Raw genomic sequence first — 22,161 nt, forward strand, 5'->3', positions numbered from 1 at the left:
AAGGTCCTGACCCGTTTCCACGATCCCGGAGGGGTCAGCGTTGTCATGTTCTGTGGTTGCCAGACACCAGTCGCACCCTGTTAAGGTTAGGGGGGCTTATGATGGCATTGTGAGCTAGCAGGTCTCCATATCCTGTGGGGGTGCTCGGACTCAGTCTAGGCACCTCACCCAAAGATTATGTTGTCCAACAAATGCACACATCCTACGGATTAGTAGGAACTACATGACATGGTGCCGCCAACGTTGGTTGGGTTCTTATTTAACGGTTGGTTAGTTCAGTCGTGCTTTTCTCAGAGACCCCTACTCACTTCCAAACCAGAGATGTTCATGGTGTGAAGGGAAATCCGCCTCAGCTGAGTAGGTATACCCTATGTATTGGCTGTAGGTTATTCAAGCTTGTAGATTTTTTTTTTCCATATTGTGCTAGCCCCATCTCCATAAATGAATCTACTAAACGCCAACTCATTTCACACAATGTCCATAAACGGAGAAGCAGGTGGAGAAGATGCAGTTATATAATATTGTGGGAAATTTGGTTTTGTTAACAGTTTTGTATGAACTGCAAATGTTTATGCTTCTAAATTATGCGCGCGCTACAACACTCTATGTGCTATCGGATTCAATCACAAAGTTTGATTTTCAGGTTTTACTTCACCACAGACAAAGTGAGTACAGGACTACTCACTTCCACTTAGCATTCAGTGTGCATTGTGTAACCAAAGAGTGGAAAATCCTTTTATTTCAAGGCTGCTTTCCTGGAAACCAGGTATGCCCCTTCTTGTTGGATAGCCTTTCAAAGAATTTCGACAAGTGAGTAACGATGGTGTTGAAAATATCCACACCCATCCCTTCCCTGTGCTGCATAACAAGATACTTCACCTAATGCAAGACTTTGAATAAATACATCTTCCATAAAACGTATGATTGGGTGTTTAGGTTCTGAAGAGTACAGGTTTGATACAATTTTATTACATAGCAGGTGCCAAAGAATTGTCTCACCCAATTCAAGTTTTCATTGAAACAGTAACAAACGACAGGCTCCATTCCTCAATGTAAATTTATAGCATGCAGTGGCGGCTCCTCGGCTAAGGCGGAGGAGCGTCGCCCCACTGCTCAAAGGGAAAAATAAAATGATGATAATGTATCGTTATTATTTTAGTTTTCCTATTGCAGTTTGTGTCTCTCGGGCAGGGCTGACCAGAGTAGGGGGAGGAGTGGTTTGCACTCCCTGAGTGCGCAGGACTGCTTGGCCGCCCTCTTGGGCCGGCCAAACAGTCATTCGCACTTTGCATGTTCCCCAACAGGCTGTAATGCACAGCCTGGTGAGGTACATGGCCAGCCTCCCATTCCACGCCTGAGCTCCGATCCACATTGCTCAGACTAATCACAACACTGCATTGCAGCTTTGAGATTGGCTCAGGGGAGCCTGGGAGACAGGGTGCTTCGTACTGCTGGACCAGAAACGGGAAGAAGAGTACGGAGGAGAGGCGGCGGGCAGCCGTTTTCAGGTAAGCGCTTTTTTCTCCCCTCCTCCAGACTCACCACCCAGGTCTGCGGGAAGCCGTTACAAATAGCATGGATGGTAAGTGAGGAAGTCATGAGTGCCAGACTTAACTCCACCTGAGGGTTAGCAATGTGTATCCATGTCCTGAGGCAGGCAGCTTAATTACCCTTTAATACAGTTAAACATGCAAGTCAATGCTAAATCATCAGCTCTTTTAAGTTTTGGAAACCCTGGTTTAAAATCAACCATAGCATACAATACAAAAGTGTAGACAAACGGAATATCTTTCTGTTGCTTTCACGCTGCACAAAGCTGGATCACGTCAGCTAAGCTACCTCACCTATCGCCCCTTCTAAATAAAACAAGCATTGGCATAGCCAATAGGTCTCGCCTTTGGGACCTTATAAGTATTTAGTTATGCAGTACAATATCCTTGGTGCACTGTGGAAGCCCGCCAAGGACCCGAGGGCTGTTAACGCTTCTTGCGGCGAGGCTCCGGCAGGCTCTTCCAGTTCCTGTCAATGTGCAGGTATAACCGGCTCCCTTGTCTGGCCCTGGCGTGTATGGGGTTCTCCAGTGTCGCAATATCATGCAAGTGTGGGTTGTATTCATTCGACATAGCATATATCCATGACCTGTCAATTACAAGCAGTGACATAGCAATGGTACCTTAGGCAAGCAAGGAAAAATAATCTGTCGTTCCCCCTATATTCTGTATTAAAAAGTCCTAATTGAGGGGCAGTGCCCACCTCAAAACCCTAGTCCATGCTGCCACTACACCTGCCACAATATTGATAGGTACACCCCGATCACGAGGGTATGTTAAACACTAGTACCTTTGCTTGGGACACTCGTCAGTAATTGGCACATCATGCCTACCTTATTTGTCCTACTGCAAGCATATGTGTAGACTTCGTTTAAAGGCGAGCCCCCACCACGGCCTCTCAGCTGTTAATTTACTCATGACTTTTATTGCTTTTACATAAAAGCCAGGTTCAGCAAATTGTTGGCAGAGCCTGCTCGTATGAGCAGTTCCACTGGGAGGCATGGTGACGCGCATGTCCTGCACGATTTACACACATGCAAGATGGTTCATGGAAAAGACCCTAGAATTAAACACTAGCCATAACTCAAAAACAACAATCAATAGGTTATGTATTTTGCTCACCAACGAACCAATGCTCAACGTCTAAGCTTATGTTTTAGCACCAAACACGGCTTCGTGTCTATTGTTGACGTGAGGGCACATTTTGTGCTAAAAAACATAAGCCCCATGGTGCGGCCATGAGGTTTCGGATTGGTTCTCAGAACTCGGATTTTCTGGGGCTCTTATACTGCTGTCATATACCCCCATCCTGGCCCGCTGACTCACACCCTTGCATGGCCGCAAATGACCAACTGACTAGGACAGAAGGATAGTGAGAACTCAGTGGCTGCTTGTAGCAGTGCTTCAGGAATGACCTCATTAGTATTTCCCCACATCTATTCAGACGTGCAGTAATTCCTGTCACCATTCCTCCCCTTGTACAGTAACTGGCTCAGCACCAGTCCTGCCTGCCTACAGAGGAAGCAATGTTTTAAAAAAACCCTCACCTTCTCCTCAGGTCCGCCTCACTTATGTAAGAGGTACTCGCTGCACTTTCACACAAAAGGCTGTAATGCTCCTAAAACGCCGAGCCATTGTTTTTCTGCACTGCCTCACTACGTGTGAATCTGTCCAGAGCCCTTGCAAGGAGCCACAGGGACAGCAAGAGATAAAATAAGTAATCCACGGTCAGGACCAAGAAAGAACGGGTTGTTAAGGCTGCAGAGGCCGGTGTTACAACAAGCTTTCGATGCCGCCATGATAAAGCCGGAGATTAGCCGAGAAGGAAGAGGCAGCTCAGCAGGCACAGGAACGGTACCTGGATGGCCGTCAAAAGACGCATGACACACGTTTGTCTGGGTAGATATGGAAGAAATCGTGGGCCACTTTTCATACAGAATGCACAGTCTGTCCTAAACAAGCACAGGTGTTTCACATATAAACTGTAATTATTGCCTTTCTCAATTACTGGCATTAAGCGGTGCCTAGTATCTTTCATATCATACCGATGTTACACAGTACTCTTGTTATTATCGGCTGCATGAGGTAACACACCTCATGCAGCCGATAATAACAAGAGTACTGTGTAACATCGGTATGATATGAAAGATACTAGGCACCGCTTAATGCCAGTAATTGAGAAAGGCAATAATTACAGTTTATATGTGAAACACCTGTGCTTGTTTAGGACAGACTGTGCATTCTGTATGAAAATTGGCCCACACAGCAAAGATATAAACATTGCACTATTAATAGTCAGTCCATGTTCAGGGTTTACCTTGCCGCGCGGCCGTGAAAGTGAAACCGATCGCGCTAAGGACACGATAATTAAAAAAAAAACATATGGCCCCTGCGTGCCTGCAGACGCTGAGGGCATATCTGGCGTTTCCCTTGCGGGAGCGAGCTGCAAGGCGTGATAATTGCTAACAGATGGTGCTGCTGCTCGCTCCCGCAAGGGAAATGCCAAACATGCACGAGTGCCCATAGACAGAAGTGCAAACATGCACGAGTTTTAACAAAAGTGCTGAGCGATGCCAAGAGGTCTCTCTATGCAGCGCTTGTGTCTGCGTAGGCGAGACCTAAAAATGAATGAGGCTTCCCCAAAAGCTGCCCTAGTACATCAGGTTACCAAAAGCAGACAATTCACCTGCTGAGAAACAGTAAGAGGCAGCTGCTGGCAAATCCTGTCAATGGTATGACCTGGTAGACCTCTAGTTTGGTGCCAGGTGAAAAATGTGCCTACTGGCAAACAAAGCCAGACCCACTGTGCTAGGTTTTTGGTTTTAAAGTGACACACATTAAAGTGACACTGTTCTTTGTACACATTGATCTTTTTTTATGCAATAATTAATCTGGTTATTTGATCATTGTGTTGGTTTTTGCCTCATCCAATCAATCGTCCACCACCACACCAGGAACAAAAAACTCCTGAAGAAATTATAATTTCATCGCATGTCAATGTTTGCTTCTTGAGACAACAACCATACCGAGGCAACAGTTAATAGCTTAGTTAAAACCACCATAGGAAATACAGATCTGTGTAATCACCGTTCGAATGGACGACTAACTTGCTATGGGTTAATAATACACAGATTCCTATTACAAGTATTGTTCAAATTGGTGTGTTATTTATAATACTGATTTATGTAGTGAGTGGGTGTAACCATTTATGTAGCGTGCACTGCTGACTCAAGTGTAAACAACAAATTCAGTGAAACAGTGTAAATCAATATGCCAAAGAAAAGGTTGCTACAGACACAACGTAGAAAATGTATCACTATTCCAGTCACCAGAAACAGCCATCATTGAAGCAAATATAACACAGTAACGAAAAACTAATACACCCTGAATAAAGATTGACCTTTCGACCTAATCTAATTTCAATCAATCTAAAGGATTATCAGCATAACAATTTAGCAGGATGTTCAGGTTTCTAATTCAGTAATTTACTAAACATTTTACACACAAACCATGCAGTCAAAACATTTCCTGAGAGATTAGTCACAAAATCAACTATATACAACATAGCAATGTGGAACGGACGTAAAATCCCATCCCCAACTCAACTGAGTCAATGATAAAAACTGACGCTTTATATGGGAGCATGTACCACGTGGAGTATGTTTATTCAAAACACAAGAAAAGCAAAACATTTCCGATTGTCCATATCAATCAATAACTTGACAGTTACTAAACACAATCTGAATATCAACAAAATCATTCCTACGCTTGACATCGACATTATATGTAATGGAGACCAGGCTTTCTGGTTGCATATTCCTCTTGCCAGGACCCCTAAAGGGAGGACTCGGACTGTTTGTCGGCCGAGTTTCAAGTGGGGTAGCCTTGGGATAAAGAGAGGTAATCTAATGCCTTTGATCAGATGAGATGGTGAACTCTTCACCAGTCAGACAGACTGGCTGGCTACAAATCGTTACTGGCCAGGATAATCGTCTGTTCTTGTTTACAACATGTTTTTTCTATTACATGCAGCTCCGGTGTGAGGAGGGAGTCCTATGATGAAGCATGTCACCCTCGGGTGAGTGAGGGGTCTTGTCCTAAAGAAAGGTCTCTCCACATCCTTAACACAACTTTTCACATTTCGAATTATGAGTTCAAGTCCTATTAATATTTAGGATGGTACAAGTTTTCTGAGAACGTACTTTTTGTGAATTATGCATATTCACCCACTCAGCATTCAGGTACTCATTCCATCCATCCATCCATGTAGGCGACAAAAAAAACCTGCTTCCAAAGGGGTGATCTCTGACCTCTGTCCTACCGGACACCTGTCATGGTCCTGCTTCATCCAACCACCAGGTCCTATAGGGTCTCTTCCTTGCTGTGAAACGAGGAGCTACAGCCCCATGCCATGCACTCTGCCTACACTGTTGACCTTCACCTCAGCCCAGTGTTAAACTTACTATAAAAGTTAAATGTCTGCCAACCTCAGTCCAACCCAAACTTTAATGGTCAGAACAAACTCTGCTTGAACCGTCTGCTGATCTAGCATGATTTAGTATGATGTCAGAAACATGGAAAGGAGACAGATGCCAAGATGGCACCAACCTAAATATATTTTTCCCTCGCCCCAGCAATACCAGTCGGTGCGATTATGCCACCTTCTTGTGACGTCACAAGAAGGTGGCTTAGTCTTAGGGGATCCGATTATCCCTCATGCAAGAGCAAGGGGCACGAAGCTTGCAGTATGCGGTACCCACATGATTCATCCTGCCGCCCAGATGGCCAAATGGTGGCCGGAGTGGGAGAGGATTAGGGATCCTAGCGTGCCCCCCCTCCTATCACTGCTCACCCCCAGAACAAGGTGGGCTCTCTCATTTGTTCAATCATCAAAAACGTGACCAATTTGTTGACTGGGTAACTGTTACAGTGGTGAAAGGTGGCAACAAGCTTCTTCATGTCTCAATCCGTGTTTTAGGTCTGGCTTGACGACACATCTATCTGCATATCTATTGTTACCAGTTCTATGAAATATAGGCATAGTGGGTTTGTCACCATCCACATAAACTCTGTCACTTCATGCCAGTGGCTGATGGTGCATGCTACTGACTGATGAAGCACTGAATGGAAGGCAGAATGGTACAACTGGAATAAATGGGAGACTATTAAAAATCAGAAAAGTACACTCCATTCTCACTGTATGTCTCAATTCTTTATCTCACATACGCTTTCTCTTATTTTGGTTTTTTCCCCTCGGCATTGCTAAAAAAATAATACAACTGACTTTAATGTGATAAACAGCATTTGTGAATTCCTGTGTTTCCATGTTTTGGTACATTAAAGCCAGACATAAGGGCTTTACCATTGCTTTTTTCTGAGGAATGTAATGCGAAGATGAATTCCCCATCCCCCGTCACTCATGTGCATACTACTTGGGTGTTCTTCTGAAACAGTATCTCATGCTTCAGTCAATGTACCCATAGGAGTGGATTTCCTGAATGGGGTAATGTTTCCATAAAGCAGTAAGCAACAAGAGTCACCCATTCTGCCCAAGGCTCTTCCCCAACATGGGGCAATCTGACATTATGGAGGGCACAGTGGCGCAAAATGGCAGGCCAGCAGACGATGGCCCTACAATCTTGTAAATGTAAGTGATGTGTACTATTATGCAGTTTTCAAGATATTCTGTACTATGTACAGCCTGAGATTTAATATCTCTAACCAAACAAAACTGGGTCTACGGCTGTCCTTTGGAAAGGTTTTGAGAAGACGGGGTTGAGTCAGAGGTCAGATGTGTCCCTTACATATGTCCCAGTGGTGTGGAATTCAATAAAATATCTACATGTCCATGGGAAGGTTGCTTCATAGTTCTACCTATCCTATAAAAAAATCCACTTGTCGCTTTTGTGCCCCGCTGTGCAGCGACAGATTATGGCGGCATTCTCATTACATAACTTGCATGTTTTAGGGGTTTTCATCAGCTCCTCTCTAATCTTTTTCTATACTGAGAAAGTTTGGAAATTTACTACTGACAAAGGCAGAAGTAAAACTTCTTCCAGAGTTGGGAAAAAAGGGGTTGTAGGAAAGGAGAGCTTGTAGACGCTCAGATTTTCACATGAGCAAATCTACACATACATATTTTCTTGTGCTAAAATGCAGATCACGAATATTTTCCAGGAGTACGATTTTCTGGCCTACTTTAGTAAATTCTTGTTAATTAATTAAACCTGTAAATATTCATTAATGCAAGGACATATATTATGGGGGCACTTTTGAGACTTTCTTTAAGAACTGGGCACCTAATTAGGTCGGCATTAACCAAGAACTTTTGTTTTTTACTAAAATTCTCTCCCTCAGCTGGCTTCACTGTGTGTGACAGCATTCTGCTCTTTCACAGGGAACATATATCAGCACACAAAGTAGTGTTGTTCAGTGCCAGGGACTACTGTGCTTTTTGAGACCAAAAGGTATTTTTGCCAATGTTTGTTATAATGGTGAGGACCCGACAGCTACCACAACAATACCTTTTTATAAAAAACATGTCAAAACATGACACACATTGACAAAACCAAAATGCTAACCACCAATGGCAGACCTTTTGGCTTTGATAATTCTTGTTTATTCTCATATTTCTCACAATCTTGTTGAAGCTGGTTATGCTGCTTCCATTATGAATATTGTTGGAAATTCTAACTTGCATCTACATTTTCCTAGATGATGCTTCAACAAAATGGCACCTAATATTTCATAGTAGTTTAGCAAAACATTTTTTTTCATGGTTGCATTTTTTGTGACCATTTTATTTTGAAAGGATAGGATCATCAATCTAACTTTCAACCTTCTTCAGATATTTGCATCTAATCAGGGAGCATTCTGGGAGCATTGTATGTAGCTTCATAGTGCTAATCTTTGCAAATGTATTAATTGTTTTTTACTGGAACCACGGTCAGTAGTGCGGTCAGAGCTTAAAGTTCCTTAGAGCGCTCATCCTAATAATAAAGTCTTTGCATTAATCAACCATAAATACAAGTTCGAACAGCATTAACATATTGATTCAAATTCTACTTTAACTGCAGACAATGATCCCTAATGTGGTACTGTACACTGGCAGCCAACGGGTTTGTGAAGCAGGGGTTTGGATCGACTTGTCCCAAGGACAAAATAAACATAAAACCTTGTTGCCACTGTTGGGCTATTGGAATTCCACACCCCTGATGTCCATAGGCTCTCCCCTAACATGAGACATATGGAAGACACGGCAGGCTGGAAAGTGAGGCAAAATAGCAAGCTACCAGATGATGGCCCAATGCTGGGTCAACACCCCCTCCCACCCCCCCGTGGAGGTCAAACGCTGTGAGGTGATCTCGTGGAGGTGGGCCAGAGCCGCAGGTCAGTGGAATTAAAATGTGCAGCGAGGTAGTGCTCAAACTCTATGTTCCTGTCCTACTCGCCATGAACACTACCTCCGGTCACCATGAGACCCTCAGTTACCAGAAGCCGCTGCAGGCAGTGGGAATTTTTGTTTTCACCACCTACACATTCCTTAGTTCCTTTTCTGTTATAGGACAATTGTTATGTTATGCCTGTTTTCCTATCGGGGTATGGTGAATTCATGGTTGACAGGGACTCTTGAGGTCCCCTTGGAATCTCACAGGCATAAAGGCGCAGAACACCAGTGTCATGTGGACCTTAAAGGGGGTGTTTGCAGCAATCAGTAAAGAAGCTGCAACTTTTTGGGAGGTTTAGTCAGTCGCTTTCAGGACCCTTAACTCCGCTTCGACGCATTGCGCTAGGGGACCGAGGCCCTTTTGGGTGGTTGGAGGATGAAGTCTGCACCAGGGGGAACTCGAAATGGCCCGGTTTCCCAGGCTAACTCTATGGCGGGTGTCGGGGGTACCCCACGTAGGGCTGCTCTGGGGTGAAAGAGTCACCGACAGAAATAAAGAGCAGGGATTTGCATAAGAGATGGTCCTTTTGTGCTCTGGGATAGGACCCTTAGTGGGCACAGAAAGGACAAAGGTGCCAGGGGGACCAGATCTAAGGGCAAACCATGACTTCACAAATGTTTTTTTATATGCACATTGGGGATGTGGGTGGCTTGATTTCTAGTGGACCTTGTATGTAGAAAAATAATTTGGTAACAATCTTGTAAATGTGAGAGATGTGTAATCAACATGACTCACCCATTCTGTTGTATGACATACTTCAGAAGCGGAAATTTAAAGGATTTAAATGAAAAGAAGGCATGGCTAAAACCTTGCAAGCTCATTCTGAATGCTGCGGCAAGTCCAAAATCAGGTACAATTCGCACATGGACTGGTGTTTTTACCCCCTGCACAAATGCCTCCAAGAACTGCCTGGAGGAATTTGCACAGGACAAAATAAGTGAGAAAGGGGATTACCACACTCTAGTACTGTTTAGCAAAAGAGACACCACATATTTTTCTCTAATCCGACCTGAGAAATTGTGAATCAAGAAGCACTGAGGCCTTTGATGGTTGCTTGGCGGCCCTCTCTTCCACCCCTAACTATTTTCTCTACTGATGAGGGAAGTTATCCCGAAACCCGAGCCATGTCTCGGGCGATATTTTAAAACCCGGGACATGTATCGGGTCTAGAGATCATCAGTTCAACAAGTACTTACTTGCACCCACTGGGATGAACCACTCAAGAACTCCATCAGAGATCATCAGTTCAACAAGTACTTACTTGCACCCACTGGGGTGAACCACTCAAGAACTTCATGTACCAGCTTCCCTTGGGGCGACCCGGAGGAGGGGCTAGCGGAGTGCGGTCCATTGCGATTGTTTCTAAAAATGGCTCCCTCGAGCTTTGAGCTGACGAGCTCCTGGACGACGCACCTGCGTGCCTGTGCGGGCACTGAGGCCTTTGATGGTTGCTTGGCGGCCCTCTCTTCCACCCCTAACTATTTTCTCTACTGATGAGGGAAGTTATCCCGAAACCCGAGCCATGTCTCGGGCGATATTTTAAAACCCGGGACATGTATCGGGTCTAGAGATCATCAGTTCAACAAGTACTTACTTGCACCCACTGGGGTGAACCACTCAAGAACTTCATGTACCAGCTTCCCTTGGGGCGACCCGGAGGAGGGGCTAGCGGAGTGCGGTCCATTGCGATTGTTTCTAAAAATGGCTCCCTCGAGCTTTGAGCTGACGAGCTCCTGGACGACGCACCTGCGTGCCTGTGCGGGCACTGAGGCCTTTGATGGTTGCTTGGCGGCCCTCTCTTCCACCCCTAACTATTTTCTCTACTGATGAGGGAAGTTATCCCGAAACCCGAGCCATGTCTCGGGCGATATTTTAAAACCCGGGACATGTATCGGGTCTAGAGATCATCAGTTCAACAAGTACTTACTTGCACCCACTGGGGTGAACCACTCAAGAACTCCATCAGAGATCATCAGTTCAACAAGTACTTACTTGCACCCACTGGGGTGAACCACTCAAGAACTTCATGTACCAGCTTCCCTTGGGGCGACCCGGAGGAGGGGCTAGCGGAGTGCGGTCCATTGCGATAGTTTCTAAAAATGGCTCCCTCGAGCTTTGAGCTGACGAGCTCCTGGACGACGCACCTGCGTGCCTGTGCGGGCACTGAGGCCTTTGATGGTTGCTTGGCGGCCCTCTCTTCCACCCCTAACTATTTTCTCTACTGATGAGGGAAGTTATCCCGAAACCCGAGCCATGTCTCGGGCGATATTTTAAAACCCGGGACATGTATCGGGTCTAGAGATCATCAGTTCAACAAGTACTTACTTGCACCCACTGGGGTGAACCACTCAAGAACTCCATCAGAGATCATCAGTTCAACAAGTACTTACTTGCACCCACTGGGGTGAACCACTCAAGAACTTCATGTACCAGCTTCCCTTGGGGCGACCCGGAGGAGGGGCTAGCGGAGTGCGGTCCATTGCGATTGTTTCCAAGAAGTAAAACTGACAGAGGTTAAACAGTGACCATGCGATAACGGTAATTCCCAGGTTGATTTTACCGCCCTATAATAAAGACAAGTTCAGAATGAGGGCACAGGACTAAAAAACACTCCACAGCAAACCTACTACTGGAACAATCTCAAAGAAAGCAGGAGGCAGCTACAACATAACTGGTACTTAAGTTGTGCCGGTGTTTGCAGATGCTCAGCAAGCCACTTACTATATGTAAATACCGGCACTTATTTAAGATAGTTTACTACATGTTGGCACTATCTACTTTTGAGCATAACTCATGAACAATTGTGTTCAATATGTTTAATAAAAATAATAAACGCAGTGGGTTCAGGTCATTTTTGCATAGGGTGACCAGACGATATTCAGTCTATCCCGGTGTCCCAACACTTTTATTGTTAATAAATACAGGTCCCAGTTTTTTTTAATAGAAAAATCCAGGTGACAGTGCACATTAATAACCGTTTCTTGCATGTTCACATTTTCCCTAGCCCTCTTCTCCTTAGGGACTGGAGCTGAACTCTTTAAACAGTCCCCTGCTGCACTGCCTCGCCTCATTGACGCAGCATGGCAGGTTTTAAAGAAAAGTAATTCAGTGTCCCAGGAACCCATCAGCCAAGGCCAAGCATGCCCTGGGTCTCATCACAGGACATGGAGAGGGAATGTTTTCAAATACGTTTCAGAGGTTGGCACAAAGGGGCCCTGGATGTATTTTTTGTATTCCCAGTGGAAATGCACATTAAGGCCAGGGCCACTGGAATTATGCCATTGTGCGATCGTGGTGATTTTTGCATAGTTATAAATTTACCACATTTGCCACATAATCCATCATCTGCTACATTAACAACAACAAAAAGTTTGTTTCTAGCTCAAACGGTTCAAAAGTTACTAAAAATGCGGTAACAGTGTTGCGGCACAGTGGAAGGCCCTTTGCAAGACTGGTCACATCTTTGTAGCTTATTGCTGTGTTTGGGTCTTAAACTGGTACTAGTGAGTTGCAACCTATGCCTAGACAGTCTTAACTTTAAAAATGACAAAATAATGTCATAATACTATCCCAAAATGTGTCACATAATTTGCCTTTTCTTGACGCATAATTTACTCAACCCTGCTGCATAATTTGGCACTCCCCTGCCGCATAATTCCAGTGGCCCTGATTAAGGCTTATACATTCCTTTTTTCATGTTTTGCCTTCTGGTACTGGTAGCCTTGTACCATAATAAATACAGAACCTCCCGTCCCAGAATTCAAAGCGGGTTATGCTTTTCATTTGTAACAAGAGGCAGGTCCCATAGACTTTTTCACATAGTTGAACATCTGTCTCAAAACCTGCCACACAGGGACGTCCACCCCTCCGGCCATGAGGCAAGAGGGTGATTTACGTTCCATGCCCAGTCAATCCTTAGCTTTTCTGCTTTGATTACCAATTACTGTCAATTATCCCTGTAAAGCTGTTTAGTACTCCTTCGTAATCATCAACTGCATTTTTGCTCAAGCAGAAAACCGTTAGCACGAGGCTGGATTTACCAGTGAGAAGTATCTAGAGAAGACAGCATTTTATTAGGCACACGCCTAAACACATATCTTTTTAAACCAGAAATCAAGTTTCACCCATGCCTGCCTAAAAAAAAACCTCTGAAAAGGTATACGGTTTAGGCTAGAAGGGCTGCCAACATAGGTTTACAAATCTAACACAGATGTCTAAAGCTACTCGTGACATAAGGTTACTCCCAGGGCAACTGGCAAGCACAAAATTATTTTTGTTTGACAGGTGCCAGTTTCACAAGCGTCAGCTCGGTGGGGCCTCCCCGATTTAAATAAACTGACCTCAACATAAAGGGGTCTAGCAGCCTTAAAATTACACCCCATTTAGAGAGTCGACAAGGTCACCAAAGCAAGAGCAGGAAAAAAAAAGATCGCTCAGCATGAACAAAGTCAATCTCACACTTGTCAAAGTTTGGAGGAAGCTAGTTGGCGTGAGCATGCTGACGCACCTTACGGTTTGTGATTGGCAGGATCACGGTTCAAAATGATCCCATTTCAGAGAAATAATGTTGATTGACTACCTTGTAATCTAGAGCCTGTTGCGAGTCCGGAGGACCGTACAAAAAATGCACCTGGAATAACATCCTAGAAACAAGTAATTAAAAGATAGCTTGGAACAGGCGGCCGACAAGGCCAGATCTGTGACTCAAGGGCGCCCTCCCTCATTCCTCCCCCTCGTGCTTTTGATGTTGGAGGAACAAAAGGCCTCACTCACCCCCTTCTGAGGTGCTCAGGAGAGGAGGGGCCTTGCTAAAGGGATTTAGGGGGAGCTAAGATTACTTCTCCCCCACTGCCAGCGCCAACAAGTTCCATGAAAGTGAAAAGGAAAAAAAAGAAGCAAACGGCGGCAGCAACCACATACCAACCTTTCAATACCTGGCTGTGCAAGTTAAGCGAGCGCAACAAATAGTCAACAGTTAATAAAACCCAGTTAGGTGCGACTGAGGTGGCGGGGGTCGTGAAAGTGTGTTAGAAGGTTTGTTTTTAAATCGAGGAGGAAGAAGAGACATCGTATAACTCAAACTTGAAAATACCCGCATTTTTAGCAGGGATGCATTTTTTGAAATAGACAAAAAATGAGATACTCGCACATAAATAAGAGTTTGCAGGTAGGAGTGGGCCAGGTTTGCTGCCCTCCAGCCTCTGGAGATGCTGCAAAGACCCCCTCTTAATCTTTAAGGGAAGAAAAATAGAAAGGAAAAATATCCCGCACTTGTTTGCATTTCCGCCCCACTTTCCTGGCCAGCATGTAAGTCCTCTTTTATTTGAACGGAGTTTGGAGTAACAAACACTACCTCGCCCCCTCCCCTATGAAGCAGCAGCCACCACAAGACAGAACAGGCATGGAATTCAATGAGGGGGCGAAAAGTGTATTCTCTTTCTTACAAAAAGCTGCATGGAGTACAGCTCTGAGCAGGATAGCTCAGCACACCTTTCTGACGTCACACAGAACAAGCCACCCCTCACAACACTGCCCCTACTGGGGTCCGGTGGTGTGTAATTATATTGTACGTATCCCCCATTGACTCTTTTTCGTCCTTGAATTAAGACGGTGCACCCCCGCAATGAAATCCTGCGCGGAGCCCGACTCACCTCCCTGCTTGCCATCGTTCATCCCGCGCGCTCCTTGCAAACAAAGTCAAAAAGTCCAGGTTCGGCCAGTCAGAGCCGACGGGGATGTATCGGTGACCGAGCATGTGCGCCCTTTGCTTGTGGGGGCCACTCAGCCCCTGCTGCGTGCTCCGGGAGAACCCCGTGTCTCGCAGGGCAGTGCGCGCAGACCCCCTTTGTAGCAGCAAAGATAAGGCAGCAGCCGGTGCGGGCTGCTCACAGTTAGGTATCCCATAAGCTTGTCTTGCATCCTCCCCCTCCCTTCACGGGGCTCCCTCGTCGCGCCTGCGTACACCCAGTACACACAGGCCATGCTTCCCGAGTCAGAGGGGGTGGGAGGGGCGGTGAGGAAAGAGGGAGAACATCTGCGAGGGTGAGAGAAAACGCTTGTACCACACAATCATGTTCAGATACCATCCACGCGAAAGAAGTTGCAACTGGGGTGCTTTTGCCTTTTTTATTATTTCTTCTTATTTTATTTTTGCAATTTACTATAGCGCGGGCGATGGCATCAGAGCGCTTTATAACAAGTAGCAGGACATATGGGTTACGGCGACTTCCAATTACAGTCAGGGCTTTAAGTGGGATGAAAAAACGGGGGGGGGGGGGGGGGGGGGGGGGCTGTCGCAATCCGGCCTGAGAAATTGTGAATCAAAAAGTAAAACTGACAGAGGTTAAACAGTGACCATGCAATAACGGTAATTCCCAGGTTGATTTTACCGCTGTGTAATACAGACAAGTTCAGAATGAGGGCACAGGACTGAAAAACACTCCACAGCAAACCTACTACTGCAACAATCTCAAAGAAAGCAGGAGGCAGCTACAACATAACCGGTACTTAAGTTGTGCCAGTGTTTGCAGATGCTCAGCAAGCCACTGTAAACACCAGCACTTATTTAAGACAGTTTACTATATGGTGGCGCTATCTATTTTTGATCATAACTCAAGAACAAATGTGTTCAATATGTTTAATAAAAATAATAAACGCAGTGGGTTCAGGTCATTTTTGCATAGGGTGACCAGACGATATTCAAAGTCTATCCCGGTGTACCGACACTTTTACTGTTAATAAATACAGGTCCCAGGTTTTTTTTGTTGAAAAATCCAGGTGACAGTGCACATTAATAATTGTTTCTTGCATGTTCACATTTTCCCTAGCCCTCTTCTCCTTAGGGACTGGAGCTGAACTCTTTAAACAGTCCCCTGCTGCACTGCCTCGCCTCATTGACGCAGCATGGCAGGTTTTAAAGAGAAGTAATTCAGTGTCCCAGGAACCCCTCAGCCAAGGCGAAGCATGCCCTGGGTCTCATCACAGGACATGGAGAGGGAATGTTTTCAAATACGTTTCAGAGGTTGGCACAAAGGGGCCCTGGATGTATTTTTTTTATTCCCAGTGGAAATGCACATTAAGGCCAGGGCCACTGGAATTATGCCATTGTGCGATCGTGGTGATTCTTGCATAATTATAAATTTACCACATTTGCCACATAATCCATCACCTGCTGCATAATATGCAGATTTTAACAAAAAAAAAGTTTGTTTCTAGCTCAAACGGTTCAAAAGTTACTAAAAACGCAGTAACAGTGTTGCTGCACAGTGGAAGGCCCTTTGCAAAAGTTGACTGGTCACTCTTTGTAGCTTATTGCTGTGCTTGGGTCTTAAACTGGTACTAATGAGTTGCAACCTATGCCCAGACAGTCTTAACTTTAAAAATGACAAAATAATGTCATAATACTATCCCAAAATGTGTCACATAATTTGCCTTTTCTTGCCGCATAATTTACTCAACCCTGCTGCATAATTTGGCACTCCCCTGCCGCATAATTCCAGTGGCCCTGATTAAGGCTTATACATTCCTTTTTTCATGTTTTGCCTTCTGGTACTGGTAGCCTTGTACCATAATATATACAGAACCTCACGTCCCAGAATGCAAAGCGGGTTATGCTTTTCATTTGTAACAAGAGGCAGGTCCCATAGACTTTTTCACATAGTTGAACATCTGTCTCAAAACCTGCCACACAGGGACGTCCACCCCTCCGGCCATGAGGCAAGAGGGTGATTTACGTTCCATGCCCAGTCAATCCTTAGCTTTTCTGCTTTGATTACCAATTACTGTCAATTATCCCTGTAAAGCTGTTTAGTACTCCTTCGTAATCATTAACTGCATTTTTGCTCAAGCAGAAAACCGTTAGCACGAGGCTGGATTTACCAGTGAGAAGTATCTAGAGAAGACAGCATTTTATTAGGCACACGCCTAAACGCATATCTTTTTAAACCAGAAATCAAGTTTCACCCATGCCTGCCTAAAAAAAAAACTGTGAAAAAGGTATACGGTTTAGGCTAGAAGGGCTGCCAACATAGGTTTACAAATCTAACACAGATGTCTAAAGCTACTCGTGACATAAGGTTACTCCCAGGGCAACTGGCAAGCACAAAATTATTTTTGTTTCACAGGTGCCAGTTTCACAAGCGTCAGATCGGTGGGGCCTCCCCGATTTAAATAAACTGACCCCAACATAAAGGGGTCTAGCAGCCTTCAAATTACACCTTATTTAGAGAGTCAGCAAGACCAGGAAAAAAAAGATCGCTCAGCATGAACTAAGTCCATCTCACACTTGTCAAAATTAGAAGGAAGCTAGTTTGCGTGAACATGCTGACGCACCTTACGGTTTGTGATTGGCAGGATCACGGTTCAAAATGATCACATTTTAGAGAAATAATGTTGATTAACTACCTTGTAATCTAGAGCCTGTTGCGAATCCGGAGGACCGTACAAAAAATGCACATGGAATAACATCCTAGAAACAAGTAATTAAAAGATAGCTTGGAACAGGCTGCTGAAAAGGCCATATCTGTGACTCAAGGGCGCCCTCCCTCATCCCTCCCCCTTGTGCTTTTGATGTTGGAGGAACAAGAGGCCTCACTCACCCCCTTCTGAGGTGCTCAGGAGAGGAGGGGCCTTGCGAATGTAGTGAAGGCAGGGTTTTGCCTGCACACATTGCTATGTTAGCATAAGCCTTTTAGACGCTAACGCCAACTTGCCACTTTGCTGCTTTTGCACACAACACTATAGGTAGCTGTTATTATAAGTAAAACTGCTTGCTTGTTTTTTCTTCACATGAGAACTATCTGTTTTTCACATCCCTAGACTTACACCGCGACCTTAGTCTGAACACTGTGTGCAGAAACAGTCAAGATCAAATAACAATGTATGCTGTTGAATTCAGGTTGATCGGCCCACGCTCTAGACACAACAAGCACACAGCTGCAAATATCTGAAACTCGGATGCCTTTAATATTGCATTGCATGCATGATGCTGGCACTCTTGGAGAAAACCTTTCTAGACACAAAGAGCAGTGATGATCCTGTGATGTGATTCACCTAAGCTGATCTTGGAGGTATGGGGTTCCCCATTCAAACCTAGAGACCTTCTATTATTATTATAAAACTAGCTTATAGCCAGGGGAGGGTGGTACACAAGGTATTATAGGACCTGTTTCCACTATCATTATACTATGATTTCTCCCTTTGTGTTTAATGGAATTGTAACAATGCTGATGCTTTTATTTCTAATCATTTGTTTGCTTATGTTAGCCAAAATACTGAATCTTAGAGCACGTAGTTAAAAATAAACATTTTAAACTTTTCCGTGTCTCTGATTACTCACGTTGTGGACTGATATGAGAATAACAACGAAAAGGTGTTCTTGATTCCCACCATTCCTGAGAGTAACCTAAGTCGCTTGTTCTGGGTTGTCTAATCATTGGTAGCTTCGCTGTAGTACGGAGAACGAATGAGACACTGATGCTAGTCGGATAGGGGTTCTGGGTACTAAGGTGAGTTTTTTGGTACACCACAATTCACTAAGGTCCTAGTTTCCTGCGCATAGTTCTGTGCATGAGCAGAATCCCCGCAACATGGCGCAACTAATGTTTTGGTCTTATGATTGAGACGCCTTAGTAGTGCTTGTATTTGTCCACAACACCCTCACTCTTGTTTCCGGTTGGCGGGAGTGATGGTTTAAACCTACCTATATAGTAGACTTATAGGTTCGTTCAAGCTTGACAATTAAAAAGGTTTCATTTTGAATTATTGCCCCTTTTTTTGTGCTACGGTTTAATATAGATTGTTTTTCTTCTCTGCGTCCTTATGGCTGAAGTTGCTATTGCAGCGCATAGTCGTGCACCTCTCCGGCATCATTTGACGCAGTTCGGGGTGCCGGACGATGGAATGTCAATTATCTTTGTGGTGAGTGCCAATGCATCGTTCCCCTATGAGCTTTTTTACTCTTGGCTTACTTTTCCGGAGGAAAATGCGAATGATAAGACGTTCCACTCATACACTCGTACGGCAGTTCCAGCGAATTACACGCCGCATACGACGCAGGAAATTCCGATTTCCGCTTGGCAGCATCGTATTTGGTTCAATGGTGCCCTTCCTCACACCGAAACTCTGGTTCGGTTAGGTCCCTTGTCCATTACTGGGGCCACTTGGCCAGTCTTGGCCGGGTTCACTCCTCATCCACGATATTTGCAAGCCCCGGTGGATGACTTACGTCATCTACATAACGCCTTGATTGCGGTGCATAGGCCTTTGGTGCAATATGTCTCACGCAATCTTCAGGTGCGGGCACCTGGGGTTGCGCAGCAACCAGTTGGACCGGCCGAGATTAATATTAGTCCCGTCATGGTTAATTTGGTAATGGGCAAGCGCCCCCAGAATAAGGACGATATGCCTTATTGGGTTGCTGAGAAATTTGACCAGCTGGAAGCAGTATTCCCTAATTCCACTCCTGTGGAGAAACACAGTATTCTTACAATTAGTTTGCAGAAAGACTTAGTCCCAGAGGTAACAGATTGTGAGAACTGGGGTAAAGTATTTGCAGCGGTCTACGCTAATTGCTTCGGCACACCGTCTATGACTGTGTTGCCCTCCGTGATTAAGCGTGTTCAGGATGAGCACGGTCCGGAGGCGGCGGTCGAGTTGGGAATGAGGCTTGTCGGCGTGTTCGATGTAGTTGCTGATCTCATCCTTGCTAACGTCAAGGGAGATGCTGTTAACTTTGAGGTGTCGAATGCGCTGCGCCTCGTCGACGACGTCGATAAACCCCAGCAGTTACCAAGGATTATTGCGGAGGCATATAAGATCATTGGCCGCAATAGTTTGGGTGTTAAGCCTTTTGCTGAAACAACAGCGCAACCGCAAACTCAGACGGCTAAGTCTACAAAAGACAACCATCCTGTTTTTCCTAAACAAAATTGGAAAGGTAAAAAACAGGGGAAGCAGCAACAGAACAAGCATTGAAAATGCAATAGGCCTCGCCTTTTATTAAGTTAAAGCCATTTGCTTTGGTATTATATAGCAAAGCAAATGGCTTTAACTTAATAAAAGGCGAGGCCTATTGCATTTTTAATGCTTGTTTGTTAGGCATGGGGAGATTAAGTGAATCACAGGATGTTCAGCGTCATTGCAGAGACTCAAACCCAGTTCCCCAGATTCAAGGTCGACCACCCTAGCCGTTAGGCCAACTCCTTTCCATATGTGGTTCTTCCGGGTGCCAGCACGTCTTGGATAAACAATTTAATTTGACCCAGCTGCATTGTATACTAGAGTGTCCAGGGGCAGCGCCTTGCCTGTTATGGACGGTGATTGGCTCCAGAGCACAGCAACAGCTTTTATTTTCATTGGTGAGCTGGGCCGCTGCCACTACAGTTAGTAGCGCCTTTCAATGTGGTCCATGCCCGATCATGGAGGAGGTTATTCTTGCTTGCAGATAGGTTGTTTTTTCAAGTCCTGACCTGCCCGGCCCACCTACCAGTGTCTCAGCAGCTACCCTTCACCCTCCCCCCCCCCCGGGTATCTGACACACATATGTTGCTGGGGTCGCGGGCAGGGCACTGACATCATCGACTTGTGTGCTGTCTTTAAAAGGCAGCGATCTGACCTGTGACTGGACCGACCGGCCCACTGAGAGGATCCAAGCTATCAGCGCATTGCATCCTCCAGGAAGCATTGAGGCAATTAGCAGTAAAGACGGAATGCAGATGCTTCAAATAAGTTTGTTTTTTTAGCTGTAAACCTGGACTCCCTGTCACCTGTGTGTGTGTGTGTTCAGCTTAGCGGTTGCATCAGGCAGTGGAGGGATTGAGGAGAGCACCAAATGAGAGAGCAACACGAGTCAGTTCTTAATGTGGCATTTGGGGTCACAATGCTGTGCATCGGACGTCCAGCGTGGAGTTAGTCTCAAGAGGGTGCAGGAGAACAGAGGTGGTGCGTGCATCCTCCAAGCTATGGTAACGTTCACCTATCCTTCTGCCTTTGCACTATAAGTGACACTTTCTTGCAAGCAAAATGGGTGTAATTTCTGATATTTGTAAGTTTCCCTTGTCTCCATTGCTTTATTGTGCTTGCAAGAAAGGGTCACATATAGTCGTTTTAGTGTCACTCTTAATTACACTCAAATTATGAAAATGTCACACATAGCAGATTGAAACCTTGGCGGCTATGGCCAGTGGAAGTTGCTGCCTGCAGGAAGAAAGTGCTGTTGAGTAGGTATTAATAAGGAAGCAGGGACTTGAGGTGAGATGCAACTCGGACCGCCATTTTGAGTTCCTCCTTCGTGTTCCCTTTCAGCTGAGCCCGTGTGTGTTTATGCAAGTGCTGGCGCTGGCGCGCGCTACAGCGGCAGCTTGAGGTCATCGCCGGTCTGAAGCTGACCCGGCACTTCGCTTCCAGCCAAGTGCAACCCAGCGAATGCCTCACCTGCCTAGTGGAGATGATCGAGGACCCGCACTGCGGCCCGCCCGTGGCCCTGCGCACCCTGGGGCTCCTCGCGACTCTGGCAGCAGACGGAGAGGCCCGGGAAGTGCTGCGATCTGCACACAGTCTAGGTGGCGCGTTTGCAGCCACAGTGCCCCACTACAGCGGAGGAGGGAACCAGGTGGGTGAGCCTCTTCTGCTGCCCTGCGTTCAACTGCTGCAGCGCCTGACCGGGAGGAGTGAGCCCGGGTCCCCGACACTGCAGGCGTGCGCTACAACGCCAACAACAACTCTCTTTTAGAGCGTCCCAGTTGGACTGCCTCGCATGACTGGTTTCTTATCTTTATGGGGCCATGTGTTTGGCCCCATAAAGATAAAAAACCTTTTACGCCAGCAGTAAGTCGGGGCAGCCAGTCCAACTGGGACGGCTCTAAAAGAGAAAAGTGTACGTCACGAGACGCTCCTTTCCAATGGCTGGCCACCGTTTAGCATAAACGGTGATGCCAGCCAATGGCATTTGGGGTCACAATGCTGTGCATCGGACATCCAATGTGGAGTTAGTCCCAAGAGGGTGCAGGAGAACAGAGGTGGTGCGTGCATCCTCCAAGCTATGGTAACGTTCACCTATCCTTCTGCCTTTGCACTATAAGTGACACTTTCTCGAAGCAAATGCTTGTTTGTTAGGCACGGGGAGATTAAGTGAATCACAGGATGTTCAGCGTCATTGCAGAGAC

General features: G+C 45.6%; 1 protein-coding gene across 1 annotated transcript in view; it reads right to left on the reverse strand.

The window, feature by feature from the left end:
* KANK1 (KN motif and ankyrin repeat domains 1) overlaps positions 1-14,945 on the reverse strand; it is a 634,838-nt gene extending 619,893 nt beyond the window's left edge. Inside the window, exon 1 of the mRNA XM_085632970.1 lies at positions 14,650-14,945. The gene's annotated coding sequence lies outside the window, so the exon portion shown is untranslated. The remainder of the gene's footprint in view (positions 1-14,649) is intronic.
* Positions 14,946-22,161: the final 7,216 nt, after the last annotated feature.

Source organism: Triturus cristatus, chromosome 2_1 (assembly GCF_964204655.1).
Source record: "Triturus cristatus chromosome 2_1, aTriCri1.1, whole genome shotgun sequence".
NCBI classification, from domain to species: Eukaryota; Metazoa; Chordata; class Amphibia; order Caudata; family Salamandridae; genus Triturus; species Triturus cristatus.